Here is a 19,383-nt window from a genome sequence, read left to right on the forward strand (position 1 = left end):
GTTTCAATTAAAATTAAACAAATCAAAATCTTGTGGACGTGTGCCTTTTACATGTTGGTAAAATGTTTAGGATGAGATGGAGATATAACACTCATGCACCGTGAAAATTATGAAGGTCTAAACATGTATCAAAGGGACTCACTGAACATCAGTGGATTTCTATGGGGCAAACGTACTTAAACAAGCCACTGTGACCATTGAGGCAGAGCAGAATGAATGATACTGATGGGAACTATGAGGGTTTGTAGTTAAATTCCTGCTCTTACAGGATCAGGGAGTGTCTGTTTAAAGATTATTAACATACACTGTAAAATTTAATTAGTTCCCAGAACTCAAAAAAATTGAGGAAACTCATTGCCTCAAAAGAATTGAGTAAAGCTTAACTTAAAATGACTAAATTAGGACAACTTGTTTATTTTGAGTACTCTGTACAAGCTCATTTGTTCCCAGAACTCAAAAAAATTGGATCAAGTGAGATGACCAAGTTAGGGCAACTTACTCATTTTGAGTACACTGTACAGCCTTGTTAGTTCCCAGAACTCGTTGCCTCAAAAAAACTAAGTAAAGCTTACTTAAGATGACTAATATTGCAAGTCTGCAGTATTAAGAATAACTTGATATTTCTGACTGTACAGTACTAATTGTTTACTTACTGACAAACATTTCAAGTTCAACTAAATGAAAAACAATTTGTGGTAACCTGAATATGATTAAAAATAATTAACAACACTTTTTGTAATGATGTTAAAATCAGACCAACTTTTATTTTCAAACACAACAAAGTATAACAGCCAACATACTGGACACTGTTCTGCTGAACAACAAACAATTATATTGCCATCACGGTTATAATCTTACAATGAAACAAAGTCTCAGATTTAGTTATTCTAAAAATAAGTTTAGGCCTACCACAAGTTTGTTTTGTACTTAAATTACTTATATAATCAAAATAAAATATTTGTTGTTCTGTCACAAGTGTAGTCTCTAATTTAAACAACACATTTGTTTTTCATTCCAACACATGAGCTGGAATGTTGTAATATTTTAAGGATGGCTTGTTTCCAGTCCAGGCATTACTGCCTGAATGACTATCACGGATCGAGGTGATCCAAATATAGGTGCAGAAGAAAGTCTTTAACTTCCCTTAAGTACAGTGGCAGTGGATGTGGGTTGGAGATGCAATGAGCTTGAACCTGCAGGCGACCATCTTCACTGACCACACCATCTGTGACGGAGGACTCATCTCTCCTGTTGTCCTGCAAGCAAACAATCATATTTTTTGGAACATGAACTTAATTGCTTTCTTAAAACATTTTTTTCTGCATTTGGTATGAAACAGACTCCAATTTAGACAATCTCAGGCTCCCTCCCCACTGGAGAGGTGACATTCAATGTCCAAATTGTCAGTCTGGATAGCCGTGACCCCCACCCGACACACAATAATGTCATGAAAGCATCATTTTAAAAAGGGCTATGCAAAGATGGCCAATAACTTTCATTCTAATGATGTGCAAAATGATTTGGGCACAAAACAAATTTTGCTGTTAAACTTGCAGACTTCACTATATTCAGTGTAGACCCTCTAAACTAAGTTTGGGGGATGTGATCTTTCAAGAAATGCAGACCAAACTGTTGTTGTTTGTTTACTTACACAGCATGTCTTGTAGAATTAACTGGAGTCACCAGCAACAGCCTAGTGCAGTCATATCTCAAGTCTAATAACAGAAGACAGGAAAAGCTCAGTAAAGAAACAACTTCCCCAAACCAAAAAAGAAGTAAAACAATAAGTAAAACAGGCTGATCTAAAGTATGATTAAAGTTCAGCCTGATTAATATAAATGTCACTGACAGTTGCTAATATATTGGAAAACCAAAATACTTACCACTGAGTTGATGTCTTTCTGTCCAACAGCAGGAGTGCTGGTCCCGAGCCTCAAAGACAGTAAGAAGCAAGCAGAGGGAGAAAAAACAGAACATTTTTCAGAAACCGATTTGATCCTTAATGGCTGTGCAATCATTGTAACATAGAGTTTGCTTATGTTGTTAAATAAAGGCTGGATTTGACATTAATAGATGCCACAGATGTTCAAGGTGCCACAAAGCATGAAAAAAATGGACGTCTTGGAAAACGTCTGGGCATTTTTGCAAATATGTGACGTCTTGATAAATCGAGCAGATATTTGAACTTTCGACAGCTACATTCTCGCCTGAAAATATCTTAAAAGTTGATTTTGTGACCCAGAAAAAGTAATAGGTTTTTTAGCCGCGCTCCTCCACCATTGCTGCGCTTACAAGTACGCACAGGCTCCGACGAGAGCTCTGTTATAGCTGACCGGGAGGTCAAGGCTTGGTAAGAGTCCGCGAGCACAGCTAACTCCTGGCTTATTGTTTTCACCCCCCCGAAGAATTTTGTCTGGGCTCTTATCTCACTTTTTTATTTCAAACAATCAACAGAAAATTTCACAGACACATTTTTATATAAGGTTTTTAAGGCTGTGGTGTTCATTTCTAAGTAACATGAGCCCAGCCGCAGCAGCAACGCTAGGCTAACACTAGCTAGCACGGTGCTAAACTAAGAGAAGCCACAAAATCAGTTTGAATAAGAGTAAACATTTACTCACCAAGTCAGTGTATCAGGTAAAGATCCACAGCAATGACAACAATAATCTCTTGAGCTGACGCTTTCCTAGGTTTGCTCAACATATTCCATAAAAAATGCTGGCACCATGAACTTGCGGACTGATCCGTGCTAGGGAGGAGGACGGTAGTGAGTGGCATTTTCAAAACACATCTTTCATCCCTCCGCACTGAGAAGAAAAACTTCTGTCTTACTTAGTTTTTCTAAATTAAGACAACTCAAATAAATTGAGTTTATCAGCATTTCTGTAGAGGACAGAACCACCTGCTTTAATCTACCATGATGCTCTGTGTTATGTTGCCATGGCAATATGAAGTCAAATAAATACAAATATATAAACTGCACATTTGAAGGAGGACAAGAAGACAGGCAACTGGAAGAGCTTTTGAAGCAGGGAAACTTTTCTGGATTACTCTTAATTTAACTGGAAATTTTGCGAATACAAGTCAAGGAGGAAACAAGGAGGCAGGTTGGATTATATCTGAGGACAGGACGCATGAAGGAGAAGCATGAGGAGAGAGAAAACAGCAGAGCGATGGTGCAGAGCTAATCGTGGATCAAGTCGAAGAAGCAAGCATCAAAACTGTGAGTAAACATAACACATAAAGACTTAAAAATTACTGTGCTGATTAAGGAAACATTAAATTTGGTTAGTTTGGGGTCTGCAGCTTCAGGTTTGTGGGTTCAGTTGGTCTCAAAATTGAGGAAAGACAAAAAAAATTCTTTTGAAAGGTTGTTGGAGGATTCTTACTGTAAGAAATATCTGGGTTTATTAACTGCTTTTATTAAAAAAAAGTTGCATTTCATTTAGTCACATTGGAAAGGGAAGATTGGAGGATCGGGACAATAATGTGGCCAGATTTACTGTTTCCTTAATCAGAACAATAATTTTTATCTGAACTAGAAACTTCACTATGATCACCGTGTTAAAGGTTGAGTTACTTGTCAGTCTACATTTATGTTAAAGGTACTTTTAAAAAATGCAGTTTATTCGTTATTTTTTAAAAAAAAAGGCTCCGCACCTGTGAAAAAAAGAAAATAGGTATCCACACCCCCAAAATTGCTGTGGATCAGAGTAGCTAAGCCCTGGTTAACTGCAATTATATAACAGGAGATGAAAAATATTGGAATGATTGAAAGAAACAAAGATTGCTTTAGGGTTTGAAGATTTGACTTTCTTATTGAAAGAGAGGAAAACTAATCCATGTGTGACACTGAGAAAAAAATTGAAAGCTTAAAAGATCTGGAGGTCTGACTACTGTTATTCAAATGTGCAAACTTGTTTTAATGACATTAGAAAGAAAATGGGATGTTTAAAAAGGTAATATATAAAGATGATTTTTATATTACTTGAAAAAATGATGTTGGTTAGTGCTTCTGTACTTAGAAAAATGCTGGGTCACTAGTAAGCTGAGATTTAATGTGATAAACTGAGGAAAGGTAATATAATCTACACACTTGCTATTATTATTGTAATCCATACACCAGGTAATATTTAATCAATCATCATTCATAATTGGTGATCTATGCAAGTTTTAAGGAATAATATTTATTTGCATTCCCAATTAATTTGCAAAATCTAAAAGCGGATCTTGGTTGTTTTTTGTTTTTGTTTTTTTTAAAAAAGACGTTTCTAACTGACTTCAAACTTTTTTCAGCTGTAGAGTAAATTGAGGAGCACACAATAAAGTGAACATGCTAGGGAGAGATTGCCATGAACTCAATTTTGATGATGGACACAGCTAAAAAAAATGAGCGTTTTGTTGACACTGATGACAAAATCCTGGTCAGATACAGACAGACACATGCATACAACACACACTACTGCTCAAAAGTTTGTGGTCAGATTCAAACAGTTGTCTTTTAATTAATAATTTACATTTACTTTAACATAATATTACATGAAAATGATCAGAAATGTTTTCACAGATGTGTGTTTAATGAATCATTTATGTTGAATCACCCATGATGCATTAGGAAATGTCTACACACTTATACGTGCGCCAAATCTTAGAAACAATCACTGCTGTGTGGACCGATCACATGGTTATAAACCAGGTGAAAATTGACTTCAAACTTTTGAGCTGTAGTGTAGATTGCAATGATAGTGAATATTTATTTATTACAGAAGAATATATAGAAGTATGAGAACAGGGAGACACTGTAAAAAAGTTATGAGCTGTCTTGCTGCAGAGAAAGTGGAGTCTGTCATCCTTGAAAAGCTCCCAAGATAGGCAGCTGGCAGGTTGAATGATGCTCTGCCTCTGTGGTCAAGTACAGATATAGGCCTTAAGCAACCATGAGCCACTGATAAGTGTGAAAGATTAGGAAACATGTATACAGTTCATTAGTTAGACTCCTATGAGCCACTAATAGGAGAAAATGAGCACGCAATAAAGTGGACTTGTTAGGGAGAGATTGCCATCAGAGTTAAAACACTCCACCTCAATTTTGATGATGGACACAGCTAAAAAAATGAGCGTTTTGTTGACACTGATGACAAAATCCTGGTCAGATACAGACAGACACATGCATACAACACACACTACTGCTCAAAAGTTTGTGGTCAGATTCAAACAGTTGTCTTTTAATTAATAATTTACATTTACTTTAACATAATATTACATGAAAATGATCAGAAATGTTTTCACAGATGTGTGTTTAATGAATCATTTATGTTAAATCACCCATGATGCATTAGGAAATGTCTACACACTTATACGTGCGCCAAATCTTAGAAACAATCACTGCTGTGTGGACCAATCACATGGTTATAAACCAGGTGAAAATTGACTTCAAACTTTTGAGCTGTAGTGTAGATTGCAATAATAGTGTATAGTTATCTATTACAGAAGAATATATAGAAGTATGAGGACAGGGAGACACTGTAAAAAAGTTATGAGCTGTCTTGCTGCAGAGAAAGTGGAGTCTGTCATCCTTGAAAAGCTCCCAAGATAGGCAGCTGGCAGGTTGAATGATGCTCTGCCTCTGTGGTCAAGTACAGACATAGGCCTTAAGCAACCATGAGCCACTGATAAGTGTGAGAAATTAGTGCACTTAATGCAGCGGTCCCCATCCCCCGGGACTCGGACCGGTACCGGTCCGTGAGTCGTTTGGTACTGGGCCGCGAGAGTTGAGGCTCAGGTGTGAAATGTATGGTTTTCAGGGTTTTTATCGGTTTTCAGGGTTATTTTGTTATCGTTTTTATCGTTAACTCGGTGTCCCTGGGCCTTTTCAAGTGTGTTATGAATAAATCTTCTTTTTTTCGGTACCGGTACTAGTTTTATTTTGTTGTATTTATCTGCGAAACCTTAAAGGTCGGTCCTTTAAAATATTGTCGGGCATAAACCGGTCTGTGGCGCAAAAAAGGTTGAGGACCGCTGACTTAATGCATGTTTCCTAATTATATACGTATGAGCCACTAATAGGAGAAAATGAGCACGCAATAAAGTGGACTTGTTAGGGAGAGATTGCCATCAGAGTTAAAGCACTCCACCTCAATTTTGATGATGGACACAGCTAAAAAATGAGCGTTTTGTTGACACTGATGACAAAATCCTGGTCAGATACAGACAGACACATGCATACAACACACACTACTGCTCAAAAGTTTGTGGTCAGTTTCAAACAGTTGTCTTTTAATTAATAATTTACATTTACTTTAACATAATATTACATGAAAATGATCAGAAATGTTTTCACAGATGTGTGTTTAATGAATCATTTATGTTGAATCACCCATGATGCATTAGGAAATGTCTACACACTTATACGTGCGCCAAATCTTAGAAACAATCACTGCTGTGTGGACCAATCACATGGTTATAAACCAGGTGAAAATTGACTTCAAACTTTTGAGCTGTAGTGTAGATTGCAATGATAGTGTATAGTTATCTATTACAGAAGAATATATAGAAGTATGAGGACAGGGAGACACTGTAAAAAAGTTATGAGCTGTCTTGCTGCAGAGAAAGTGGAGTCTGTCATCCTTGAAAAGCTCCCAAGATAGGCAGCTGGCAGGTTGAATGATGCTCTGCCTCTGTGGTCAAGTACAGACATAGGCCTTAAGCAACCATGAGCCACTGATAAGTGTGAGAAATTAGTGCACTTAATGCAGCGGTCCCCATCCCCCGGGCCTCGGACCGGTACCGGTCCGTGAGTCGTTTGGTACCGGGCCGCGAGAGTTGAGGCTCAGGTGTGAAATGTATGGTTTTCAGGGTTTTTATCGGTTTTCAGGTTTATTTTGTTATCGTTTTTATCGTTAACTCGGTGTCCCTGGGCCTTTTCAAGTGTGTTATGAATAAATCTTCTTTTTTCGGTACCGGTACTAGTTTTATTTTGTTGTATTTATCCGCGACACCTTAAAGGCCGGTCCTTGAAAATATTGTCAGGCATAAACCGGTCTGTGGCGCAAATAAGGTTGAGGACCGCTGACTTAATGCATGTTTCCTAATTATATACGTATGAGCCACTAATAGGAGAAAATGAGCACGCAATAAAGTGGACTTGTTAGGGAGAGATTGCCATCAGAGTTAAAACACTCCACCTCAATTTTGATGATGGACACAGCTAAAAAAATGAGCGTTTTGTTGACACTGATGACAAAATCCTGATCAGATACAGACAGACACATGCATACAACACACACTACTGCTCAAAAGTTTGTGGTCAGTTTCAAACAGTTGTCTTTTAATTAATAATTTACATTTACTTTAACATAATATTACATGAAAATTATCAGAAATGTTTTCACAGATGTGTGTTTAATGAATCATTTATGTTAAATCACCCATGATGCATTAGGAAATGTCTACACACTTATACATGGGCCCATTTTTAGTAACAATCACTGCTGTGTGGACCAATCACATGGTTATAAACCAGGTGAAAATTGACTTCAAACTTTTGAGCTGTAGTGTAGATTGCAATGATAGTGTATAGTTATCTATTACAGAAGAATATATAGAAGTATGAGGACAGAGAGACACTGTAAAAAAGTTATGAGCTGTCTTGCTGCAGAGAAAGTGGAGTCTGTCATCCTTGAAAAGCTCCCAAGATAGGCAGCTGGCAGGTTGAATGATGCTCTGCCTCTGTGGTCAAGTACAGACATAGGCCTTAAGCAACCATGAGCCACTGATAAGTGTGAGAAATTAGTGCACTTAATGCAGCGGTCCCCATCCCCCGGGCCTCGGACCGGTACCGGTCCGTGAGTCGTTTGGTACCGGGCCGCGAGAGTTGAGGCTCAGGTGTGAAATGTATGGTTTTCAGGGTTTTTATCGGTTTTCAGCGTTATTTTGTTATCGTTTTTATCGTTAACTCGGTGTCCCTGGGCCTTTTCAAGTGTGTTATGAATAAATCTTCTTTTTTCGGTACCGGTACTAGTTTTATTTTGTTGTATTTATCCGCGACACCTTAAAGGCCGGTCCTTGAAAATATTGTCAGGCATAAACCGGTCTGTGGCGCAAATAAGGTTGAGGACCGCTGACTTAATGCATGTTTCCTAATTATATACGTATGAGCCACTAATAGGAGAAAATGAGCACGCAATAAAGTGGACTTGTTAGGGAGAGATTGCCATCAGAGTTAAAACACTCCACCTCAATTTTGATGATGGACACAGCTAAAAAATGAGCGTTTTGTTGACACTGATGACAAAATCCTGGTCAGATACAGACAGACACATGCATACAACACACACTACTGCTCAAAAGTTTGTGGTCAGTTTCAAACAGTTGTCTTTTAATTAATAATTTACATTTACTTTAACATAATATTACATGAAAATGATCAGAAATGTTTTCACAGATGTGTGTTTAATGAATCATTTATGTTAAATCACCCATGATGCATTAGGAAATGTCTACACACTTATACGTGCGCCAAATCTTAGAAACAATCACTGCTGTGTGGACCAATCACATGGTTATAAACCAGGTGAAAATTGACTTCAAACTTTTGAGCTGTAGTGTAGATTGCAATGATAGTGTATAGTTATCTATTACAGAAGAATATATAGAAGTATGAGGACAGGGAGACACTGTAAAAAAGTTATGAGCTGTCTTGCTGCAGAGAAAGTGGAGTCTGTCATCCTTGAAAAGCTCCCAAGATAGGCAGCTGGCAGGTTGAATGATGCTCTGCCTCTGTGGTCAAGTACAGACATAGGCCTTAAGCAACCATGAGCCACTGATAAGTGTGAGAAATTAGTGCACTTAATGCAGCGGTCCCCATCCCCCGGGCCTCGGACCGGTACCGGTCCGTGAGTCGTTTGGTACCGGGCCGCGAGAGTTGAGGCTCAGTTGTGAAATGTATGGTTTTCAGGGTTTTTATCGGTTTTCAGCGTTATTTTGTTATCGTTTTTATCGTTAACTCGGTGTCCCTGGGTCTTTTCAAGTGTGTTATGAATAAATCTTCTTTTTTCGGTACCGGTACTAGTTTTATTTTGTTGTATTTATCTGCGAAACCTTAAAGGCCGGTCCTTTAAAATATTGTCGGGCATAAACCGGTCCGTGGCGCAAAAAAGGTTGAGGACCGCTGCATGTTTCCTAATTATATACGTATGAGCCACTAATAGGAGAAAATGAGCACGCAATAAAGTGGACTTGTTAGGGAGAGATTGCCATCAGAGTTAAAACACTCCACCTCAATTTTGATGATGGACACAGCTAAAAAATGAGCGTTTTGTTGACACTGATGACAAAATCCTGATCAGATACAGACAGACACATGCATACAACACACACTACTGCTCAAAAGTTTGTGGTCAGTTTCAAACAGTTGTCTTTTAATTAATAATTTACATTTACTTTAACATAATATTACATGAAAATGATCAGAAATGTTTTCACAGATGTGTGTTTAATGAATCATTTATGTTGAATCACCCATGATGCATTAGGAAATGTCTACACACTTATACGTGCGCCAAATCTTAGAAACAATCACTGCTGTGTGGACCAATCAAATGGTTATAAACCAGGTGAAAATTGACTTCAAACTTTTGAGCTGTAGTGTAGATTGCAATGATAGTGTATAGTTATCTATTACAGAAGAATATATAGAAGTATGAGGACAGGGAGACACTGTAAAAAAGTTATGAGCTGTCTTGCTGCAGAGAAAGTGGAGTCTGTCATCCTTGAAAAGCTCCCAAGATAGGCAGCTGGCAGGTTGAATGATGCTCTGCCTCTGTGGTCAAGTACAGACATAGGCCTTAAGCAACCATGAGCCACTGATAAGTGTGAGAAATTAGTGCACTTAATGCAGCGGTCCCCATCCCCCGGGCCTCGGACCGGTACCGGTCCGTGAGTCGTTTGTTACCGGGCCGCGAGAGTTGAGGCTCAGTTGTGAAATGTATGGTTTTCAGGGTTTTTATCGGTTTTCAGCGTTATTTTGTTATCGTTTTTATCGTTAACTCGGTGTCCCTGGGCCTTTTCAAGTGTGTTATGAATAAATCTTCTTTTTTTCGATACCGGTACTAGTTTTATTTTGTTGTATTTATCCGCGACACCTTAAAGGCCGGTCCTTGAAAATATTGTCGGGCATAAACCGGTCCATGGCGCAAAAAAGGTTGAGGACCGCTGACTTAATGCATGTTTCCTAATTATATACGTATGAGCCACTAATAGGAGAAAATGAGCACGCAATAAAGTGGACTTGTTAGGGAGTGATTGCCATCAGAGTTAAAACACTCCACCTCAATTTTGATGATGGACACAGCTAAAAAAATGAGCGTTTTGTTGACACTGATGACAAAATCCTGGTCAGATACAGACAGACACATGCATACAACACACACTACTGCTCAAAAGTTTGTGGTCAGTTTCAAACAGTTGTCTTTTAATTAATAATTTACATTTACTTTAACATAATATTACATGAAAATGATCAGAAATGTTTTCACAGATGTGTGTTTAATGAATCATTTATGTTGAATCACCCATGATGCATTAGGAAATGTCTACACACTTATACGTGCGCGAAATCTTAGAAACAATCACTGCTGTATGGACCGATTACATGGTTATAAACCAGGTGAAAATTGACTTCAAACTTTTGACCTGTAGTGTAGATTGCAATTATAGTGTATAGTTATCTATTACAGAAGAATATATAGAAGTATGAGGACAGGGAGACACTGTAAAAAAGTTATGAGCTGTCTTGCTGCAGAGAAAGTGGAGTCTGTCATCCTTGAAAAGCTCCCAAGATAGGCAGCTGGCAGGTTGAATGATGCTCTGCCTCTGTGGTCAAGTACAGACATAGGCCTTAAGCAACCATGAGCCACTGATAAGTGTGAGAAATTAGTGCACTTAATGCAGCGGTCCCCATCCCCCGGGCCTCGGTCCGGTACCGGTCCGTGAGTCGTTTGGTACCGGGCCGCGAGAGTTGAGGCTCAGGTGTGAAATGTATGGTTTTCAGGGTTTTTATCGGTTTTCAGCGTTATTTTGTTATCGTTTTTATCGTTAACTCGGTGTCCCTGGGCCTTTTCAAGTGTGTTATGAATAAATCTTCTTTTTTCGGTACCGGTACTAGTTTTATTTTGTTGTATTTATCTGCGAAACCTTAAAGGCCGGTCCTTTAAAATATTGTCAGGCATAAACCGGTCTGTGGCGCAAAAAAGGTTGAGGACCGCTGACTTAATGCATGTTTCCTAATTATATACGTATGAGCCACTAATAGGAGAAAATGAGCACGCAATAAAGTGGACTTGTTAGGGAGAGATTGCCATCAGAGTTAAAACACTCCACCTCAATTTTGATGATGGACACAGCTAAAAAAATGAGCGTTTTGTTGACACTGATGACAAAATCCTGGTCAGATACAGACAGACACATGCATACAACACACACTACTGCTCAAAAGTTTGTGGTCAGTTTCAAACAGTTGTCTTTTAATTAATAATTTACATTTACTTTAACATAATATTACATGAAAATTATCAGAAATGTTTTCACAGATGTGTGTTTAATGAATCATTTATGTTGAATCACCCATGATGCATTAGGAAATGTCTACACACTTATACATGGGCCCATTTTTAGTAACAATCACTGCTGTGTGGACTGATCACATGGTTATAAACCAGGTGAAAATTGACCTCAAACTTTTGAGCTGTAGTGTAGATTGCAATGATAGTGTATAGTTATCTATTACAGAAGAATATATAGAAGTATGAGGACAGGGAGACACTGTAAAAAAGTTATGAGCTGTCTTGCTGCAGAGAAAGTGGAGTCTGTCATCCTTGAAAAGCTCCCAAGATAGGCAGCTGGCAGGTTGAATGATGCTCTGCCTCTGTGGTCAAGTACAGACATAGGCCTTAAGCAACCATGAGCCACTGATAAGTGTGAGAAATTAGTGCACTTAATGCAGCGGTCCCCATCCCCCGGGCCTCGGACCGGTACCGGTCCGTGAGTCGTTTGGTACCGGGCCGCGAGAGTTGAGGCTCAGGTGTGAAATGTATGGTTTTCAGGGTTTTTATCGGTTTTCAGGTTTATTTTGTTATCGTTTTTATCGTTAACTCGGTGTCCCTGGGCCTTTTCAAGTGTGTTATGAATAAATCTTCTTTTTTTCGGTACCGGTACTAGTTTTATTTTGTTGTATTTATCCGCGACACCTTAAAGGCCGGTCCTTGAAAATATTGTCGGGCATAATCCGGTCCATGGCGCAAATAAGGTTGAGGACCGCTGACTTAATGCATGTTTCCTAATTATATACGTATGAGCCACTAATAGGAGAAAATGAGCACGCAATAAAGTGGACTTGTTAGGGAGAGATTGCCATCAGAGTTAAAACACTCCACCTCAATTTTGATGATGGACACAGCTAAAAAAATGAGCGTTTTGTTGACACTGATGACAAAATCCTGGTCAGATACAGACAGACACATGCATACAACACACACTACTGCTCAAAAGTTTGTGGTCAGATTCAAACAGTTGTCTTTTAATTAATAATTTACATTTACTTTAACATAATATTACATGAAAATTATCAGAAATGTTTTCACAGATGTGTGTTTAATGAATCATTTATGTTGAATCACCCATGATGCATTAGGAAATGTCTACACACTTATACGTGCGCCAAATCTTAGAAACAATCACTGCTGTATGGACCAATCACATGGTTATAAACCAGGTGAAAATTGACCTCAAACTTTTGAGCTGTAGTGTAGATTGCAATGATAGTGTATAGTTATCTATTACAGAAGAATATATAGAAGTATGAGGACAGGGAGACACTGTAAAAAAGTTATGAGCTGTCTTGCTGCAGAGAAAGTGGAGTCTGTCATCCTTGAAAAGCTCCCAAGATAGGCAGCTGGCAGGTTGAATGATGCTCTGCCTCTGTGGTCAAGTACAGACATAGGCCTTAAGCAACCATGAGCCACTGATAAGTGTGAGAAATTAGTGCACTTAATGCAGCGGTCCCCATCCCCCGGGCCTCGGTCCGGTACCGGTCCATGAGTCGTTTGGTACCGGGCCGCGAGAGTTGAGGCTCAGGTGTGAAATGTATGGTTTTCAGGGTTTTTATCGGTTTTCAGGTTTATTTTGTTATCGTTTTTATCGTTAACTCGGTGTCCCTGGGCCTTTTCAAGTGTGTTATGAATAAATCTTCTTTTTTTCGGTACCGGTACTAGTTTTATTTTGTTGTATTTATCCGCGACACCTTAAAGGCCGGTCCTTGAAAATATTGTCGGGCATAATCCGGTCCATGGCGCAAATAAGGTTGAGGACCGCTGACTTAATGCATGTTTCCTAATTATATACGTATGAGCCACTAATAGGAGAAAATGAGCACGCAATAAAGTGGACTTGTTAGGGAGAGATTGCCATCAGAGTTAAAACACTCCACCTCAATTTTGATGATGGACACAGCTAAATGAATGAGCGTTTTGTTGACACTGATGACAAAATCCTGGTCAGATACAGACAGACACATGCATACAACACACACTACTGCTCAAAAGTTTGTGGTCAGATTCAAACAGTTGTCTTTTAATTAATAATTTACATTTACTTTAACATAATATTACATGAAAATTATCAGAAATGTTTTCACAGCTGTGTGTTTAATGAATCATTTATGTTGAATCACCCATGATGCATTAGGAAATGTCTACACACTTATACGTGCGCCAAATCTTAGAAACAATCACTGCTGTATGGACCGATCACATGGTTATAAACCAGGTGAAAATTGACCTCAAACTTTTGAGCTGTAGTGTAGATTGCAATGATAGTGTATAGTTATCTATTACAGAAGAATATATAGAAGGATGAGGACAGGGAGACACTGTAAAAAAGTTATGAGCTGTCTTGCTGCAGAGAAAGTGGAGTCTGTCATCCTTGAAAAGCTCCCAAGATAGGCAGCTGGCAGGTTGAATGATGCTCTGCCTCTGTGGTCAAGTACAGACATAGGCCTTAAGCAACCATGAGCCACTGATAAGTGTGAGAAATTAGTGCACTTAATGCAGCGGTCCCCATCCCCCGGGCCTCGGACCGGTACCGGTCCGTGAGTCGTTTGGTACCGGGCCGCGAGAGTTGAGGCTCAGGTGTGAAATGTATGGTTTTCAGGGTTTTTATCGGTTTTCAGGTTTATTTTGTTATCGTTTTTATCGTTAACTCGGTGTCCCTGGGCCTTTTCAAGTGTGTTATGAATAAATCTTCTTTTTTTCGGTACCGGTACTAGTTTTATTTTGTTGTATTTATCCGCGACACCTTAAAGGCCGGTCCTTGAAAATATTGTCGGGCATAATCCGGTCCATGGCGCAAATAAGGTTGAGGACCGCTGACTTAATGCATGTTTCCTAATTATATACGTATGAGCCACTAATAGGAGAAAATGAGCACGCAATAAAGTGGACTTGTTAGGGAGAGATTGCCATCAGAGTTAAAACACTCCACCTCAATTTTGATGATGGACACAGCTAAAAAAATGAGCGTTTTGTTGACACTGATGACAAAATCCTGGTCAGATACAGACAGACACATGCATACAACACACACTACTGCTCAAAAGTTTGTGGTCAGATTCAAACAGTTGTCTTTTAATTAATAATTTACATTTACTTTAACATAATATTACATGAAAATGATCAGAAATGTTTTCACAGATGTGTGTTTAATGAATCATTTATGTTGAATCACCCATGATGCATTAGGAAATGTCTACACACTTATACGTGCGCCAAATCTTAGAAACAATCACTGCTGTATGGACCAATCACATGGTTATAAACCAGGTGAAAATTGACCTCAAACTTTTGAGCTGTAGTGTAGATTGCAATGATAGTGTATAGTTATCTATTACAGAAGAATATATAGAAGTATGAGGACAGGGAGACACTGTAAAAAAGTTATGAGCTGTCTTGCTGCAGAGAAAGTGGAGTCTGTCATCCTTGAAAAGCTCCCAAGATAGGCAGCTGGCAGGTTGAATGATGCTCTGCCTCTGTGGTCAAGTACAGACATAGGCCTTAAGCAACCATGAGCCACTGATAAGTGTGAGAAATTAGTGCACTTAATGCAGCGGTCCCCATCCCCCGGGCCTCGGTCCGGTACCGGTCCGTGAGTCGTTTGGTACCGGGCCGCGAGAGTTGAGGCTCAGTTGTGAAATGTATGGTTTTCAGGGTTTTTATCGGTTTTCAGCGTTATTTTGTTATCGTTTTTATCGTTAACTCGATGTCCCTGGGCCTTTTCAAGTGTGTTATGAATAAATCTTCTTTTTTCGGTACTGGTAGTAGTTTTATTTTGTTGTATTTATCCGCGACACCTTAAAGGCCGGTCCTTGAAAATATTGTCGGGCATAAACCGGTCTGTGGCGCAAATAAGGTTGAGGACCGCTGACTTAATGCATGTTTCCTAATTATATACGTATGAGCCACTAATAGGAGAAAATGAGCACGCAATAAAGTGGACTTGTTAGGGAGAGATTGCCATCAGAGTTAAAACACTCCACCTCAATTTTGATGATGGACACAGCTAAAAAATGAGCGTTTTGTTGACACTGATGACAAAATCCTGATCAGATACAGACAGACACATGCATACAACACACACTACTGCTCAAAAGTTTGTGGTCAGTTTCAAACAGTTGTCTTTTAATTAATAATTTACATTTACTTTAACATAATATTACATGAAAATGATCAGAAATGTTTTCACAGATGTGTGTTTAATGAATCATTTATGTTGAATCACCCATGATGCATTAGGAAATGTCTACACACTTACACGTGCGCCAAATCTTAGAAACAATCACTGCTGTATGGACCGATCACATGGTTATAAACCAGGTGAAAATTGACCTCAAACTTTTGAGCTGTAGTGTAGATTGCAATGATAGTGTATAGTTATCTATTACAGAAAAATATATAGAAGTATGAGGACAGGGAGACACTGTAAAAAAGTTATGAGCTGTCTTGCTGCAGAGAAAGTGGAGTCTGTCATCTTTGAAAAGCTCCCAAGATAGGCAGCTGGCAGGTTGAATGATGCTCTGCCTCTGTGGTCAAGTACAGACATAGGCCTTAAGCAACCATGAGCCACTGATAAGTGTGAGAAATTAGTGCACTTAATGCAGCGGTCCCCAACCTCCGGGCCTCGGTCCGGTACCGGTCCGTGAGTCGTTTGGTACCGGGCCGCGAGAGTTGAGGCTCAGTTGTGAAATGTATGGCTTTCAGGGTTTTTATCGGTTTTCAGCGTTATTTTGTTATCGTTTTTATCGTTAACTCGGTGTCCCTGGGCCTTTTCAAGTGTGTTATGAATAAATCTTCTTTTTTCGGTACCGGTACTAGTTTTATTTTGTTGTATTTATCCGCGACACCTTAAAGGCCGGTCCTTGAAAATATTGTCAGGCATAAACCGGTCTGTGGCGCAAATAAGGTTGAGGACCGCTGACTTAATGCATGTTTCCTAATTATATACGTATGAGCCACTAATAGGAGAAAATGAGCACGCAATAAAGTGGACTTGTTAGGGAGAGATTGCCATCAGAGTTAAAACACTCCACCTCAATTTTGATGATGGACACAGCTAAAAAAATGAGCGTTTTGTTGACACTGATGACAAAATCCTGGTCAGATACAGACAGACACATGCATACAACACACACTACTGCTCAAAAGTTTGTGGTCAGTTTCAAACAGTTGTCTTTTAATTAATAATTTACATTTACTTTAACATAATATTACATGAAAATGATCAGAAATGTTTTCACAGATGTGTGTTTAATGAATCATTTATGTTGAATCACCCATGATGCATTAGGAAATGTCTACACATTTATACATGGGCCCATTTTTAGTAACAATCACTGCTGTGTGGACTGATCACATGGTTATAAACCAGGTGAAAATTGACTTCAAACTTTTGAGCTGTAGTGTAGATTGCAATGATAGTGTATATTTATTTATTACATAAGAATATATAGAAGTATGAGGACAGGGAGACACTGTAAAAAAGTTATGAGCTGTCTTGCTGCAGAGAAAGTGGAGTCTGTCATCCTTGAAAAGCTCCCAAGATAGGCAGCTGGCAGGTTGAATGATGCTCTGCCTCTGTGGTCAAGTACAGACATAGGCCTTAAGCAACCATGAGCCACTGATAAGTGTGAGAAATTAGTGCACTTAATGCAGCGGTCCCCATCCCCCGGGCCTCGGACCGGTACCGGTCCGTGAGTCGTTTGGTACCGGGCCGCGAGAGTTGAGGCTCAGGTGTGAAATGTATGGTTTTCAGGGTTTTTATCGGTTTTCAGGGTTATTTTGTTATCGTTTTTATCGTTAACTTGGTGTCCCTGGGCCTTTTCAAGTGTGTTATGAATAAATCTTCTTTTTTCGGTACCGGTACTAGTTTTATTTTGTTGTATTTATCCGCGACACCTTAAAGGCCGGTCCTTGAAAATATTGTCGGGCATAAACCGGTCCGTGGCGCAAATAAGGTTGAGGACCGCTGACTTAATGCATGTTTCCTAATTATATACGTATGAGCCACTAATAGGAGAAAATGAGCATGCAATAAAGTGGACTTGTTAGGGAGAGATTGCCATCAGAGTTAAAGCACTCCACCTCAATTTTGATGATGGACACAGCTAAAAAATGAGCGTTTTGTTGACACTGATGACAAAATCCTGGTCAGATACAGACAGACACATGCATACAACACACACTACTGCTCAAAAGTTTGTGGTCAGATTCAAACAGTTGTCTTTTAATTAATAATTTACATTTACTTTAACATAATATTACATGAAAATGATCAGAAATGTTTTCACAGATGTGTGTTTAATGAATCATTTATGTTGAATCACCCATGATGCATTAGGAAATGTCTACACACTTATACGTGCGCCAAATCTTAGAAACAATCACTGCTGTGTGGACCGATCACATGGTTATAAACCAGGTGAAAATTGACTTCAAACTTTTGAGCTGTAGTGTAGATTGCAATGATAGTGTATAGTTATCTATTACAGAAGAATATATAGAAGTATGAGGACAGGGAGACACTGTAAAAAAGTTATGAGCTGTCTTGCTGCAGAGAAAGTGGAGTCTGTCATCCTTGAAAAGCTCCCAAGATAGGCAGCTGGCAGGTTGAATGATGCTCTGCCTCTGTGGTCAAGTACAGACATAGGCCTTAAGCAACCATGAGCCACTGATAAGTGTGAGAAATTAGTGCACTTAATGCAGCGGTCCCCATCCCCCGGGCCTCGGACCGGTACTGGTCCATGAGTCGTTTGGTACCGGGCCGCGAGAGTTGAGGCTCAGGTGTGAAATGTATGGTTTTCAGGGTTTTTATCGGTTTTCAGGTTTATTTTGTTATCGTTTTTATCGTTAACTCGGTGTCCCTGGGCCTTTTCAAGTGTGTTATGAATAAATCTTCTTTTTTCGGTACTGGTACTAGTTTTATTTTGTTGTATTTATCCGCGACACCTTAAAGGCCGGTCCTTGAAAATATTGTCGGGCATAATCCGGTCCATGGCGCAAATAAGGTTGAGGACCGCTGACTTAATGCATGTTTCCTAATTATATACGTATGAGCCACTAATAGGAGAAAATGAGCACGCAATAAAGTGGACTTGTTAGGGAGAGATTGCCATCAGAGTTAAAACACTCCACCTCAATTTTGATGATGGACACAGCTAAATGAATGAGCGTTTTGTTGACACTGATGACAAAATCCTGGTCAGATACAGACAGACACATGCATACAACACACACTACTGCTCAAAAGTTTGTGGTCAGATTCAAACAGTTGTCTTTTAATTAATAATTTACATTTACTTTAACATAATATTACATGAAAATTATCAGAAATGTTTTCACAGCTGTGTGTTTAATGAATCATTTATGTTGAATCACCCATGATGCATTAGGAAATGTCTACACACTTATACGTGCGCCAAATCTTAGAAACAATCACTGCTGTATGGACCGATCACATGGTTATAAACCAGGTGAAAATTGACCTCAAACTTTTGAGCTGTAGTGTAGATTGCAATGATAGTGTATATTTATTTATTACAGAAGAATATATAGAAGTATGAGGACAGGGAGACACTGTAAAAAAGTTATGAGCTGTCTTGCTGCAGAGAAAGTGGAGTCTGTCATCCTTGAAAAGCTCCCAAGATAGGCAGCTGGCAGGTTGAATGATGCTCTGCCTCTGTGGTCAAGTACAGACATAGGCCTTAAGCAACCATGAGCCACTGATAAGTGTGAGAAATTAGTGCACTTAATGCAGCGGTCCCCATCCCCCGGGCCTCGG

At 39.1% G+C, this 19,383-nt stretch overlaps 1 long non-coding RNA gene across 1 annotated transcript; it reads right to left on the reverse strand.

The window, feature by feature from the left end:
• Nucleotides 1-749: 749 nt before the first annotated feature.
• Nucleotides 750-2,541, reverse strand: LOC146706555 (uncharacterized). The gene is made up of 3 exons (XR_014921580.1): nt 1,884-2,541; nt 1,652-1,715; nt 750-1,256 (listed from the first exon to the last, which is right to left on the reverse strand). It is a non-coding gene; the product is annotated as an uncharacterized LOC146706555 (long non-coding RNA).
• Nucleotides 2,542-19,383: the final 16,842 nt, after the last annotated feature.

This window comes from Copadichromis virginalis, linkage group LG7 (genome assembly GCF_057382275.1).
Source record: "Copadichromis virginalis isolate Kocher_CV1m ecotype Utaka linkage group LG7, C_Virginalis_male_GT1.1, whole genome shotgun sequence".
NCBI classification, from domain to species: domain Eukaryota; kingdom Metazoa; phylum Chordata; class Actinopteri; order Cichliformes; family Cichlidae; genus Copadichromis; species Copadichromis virginalis.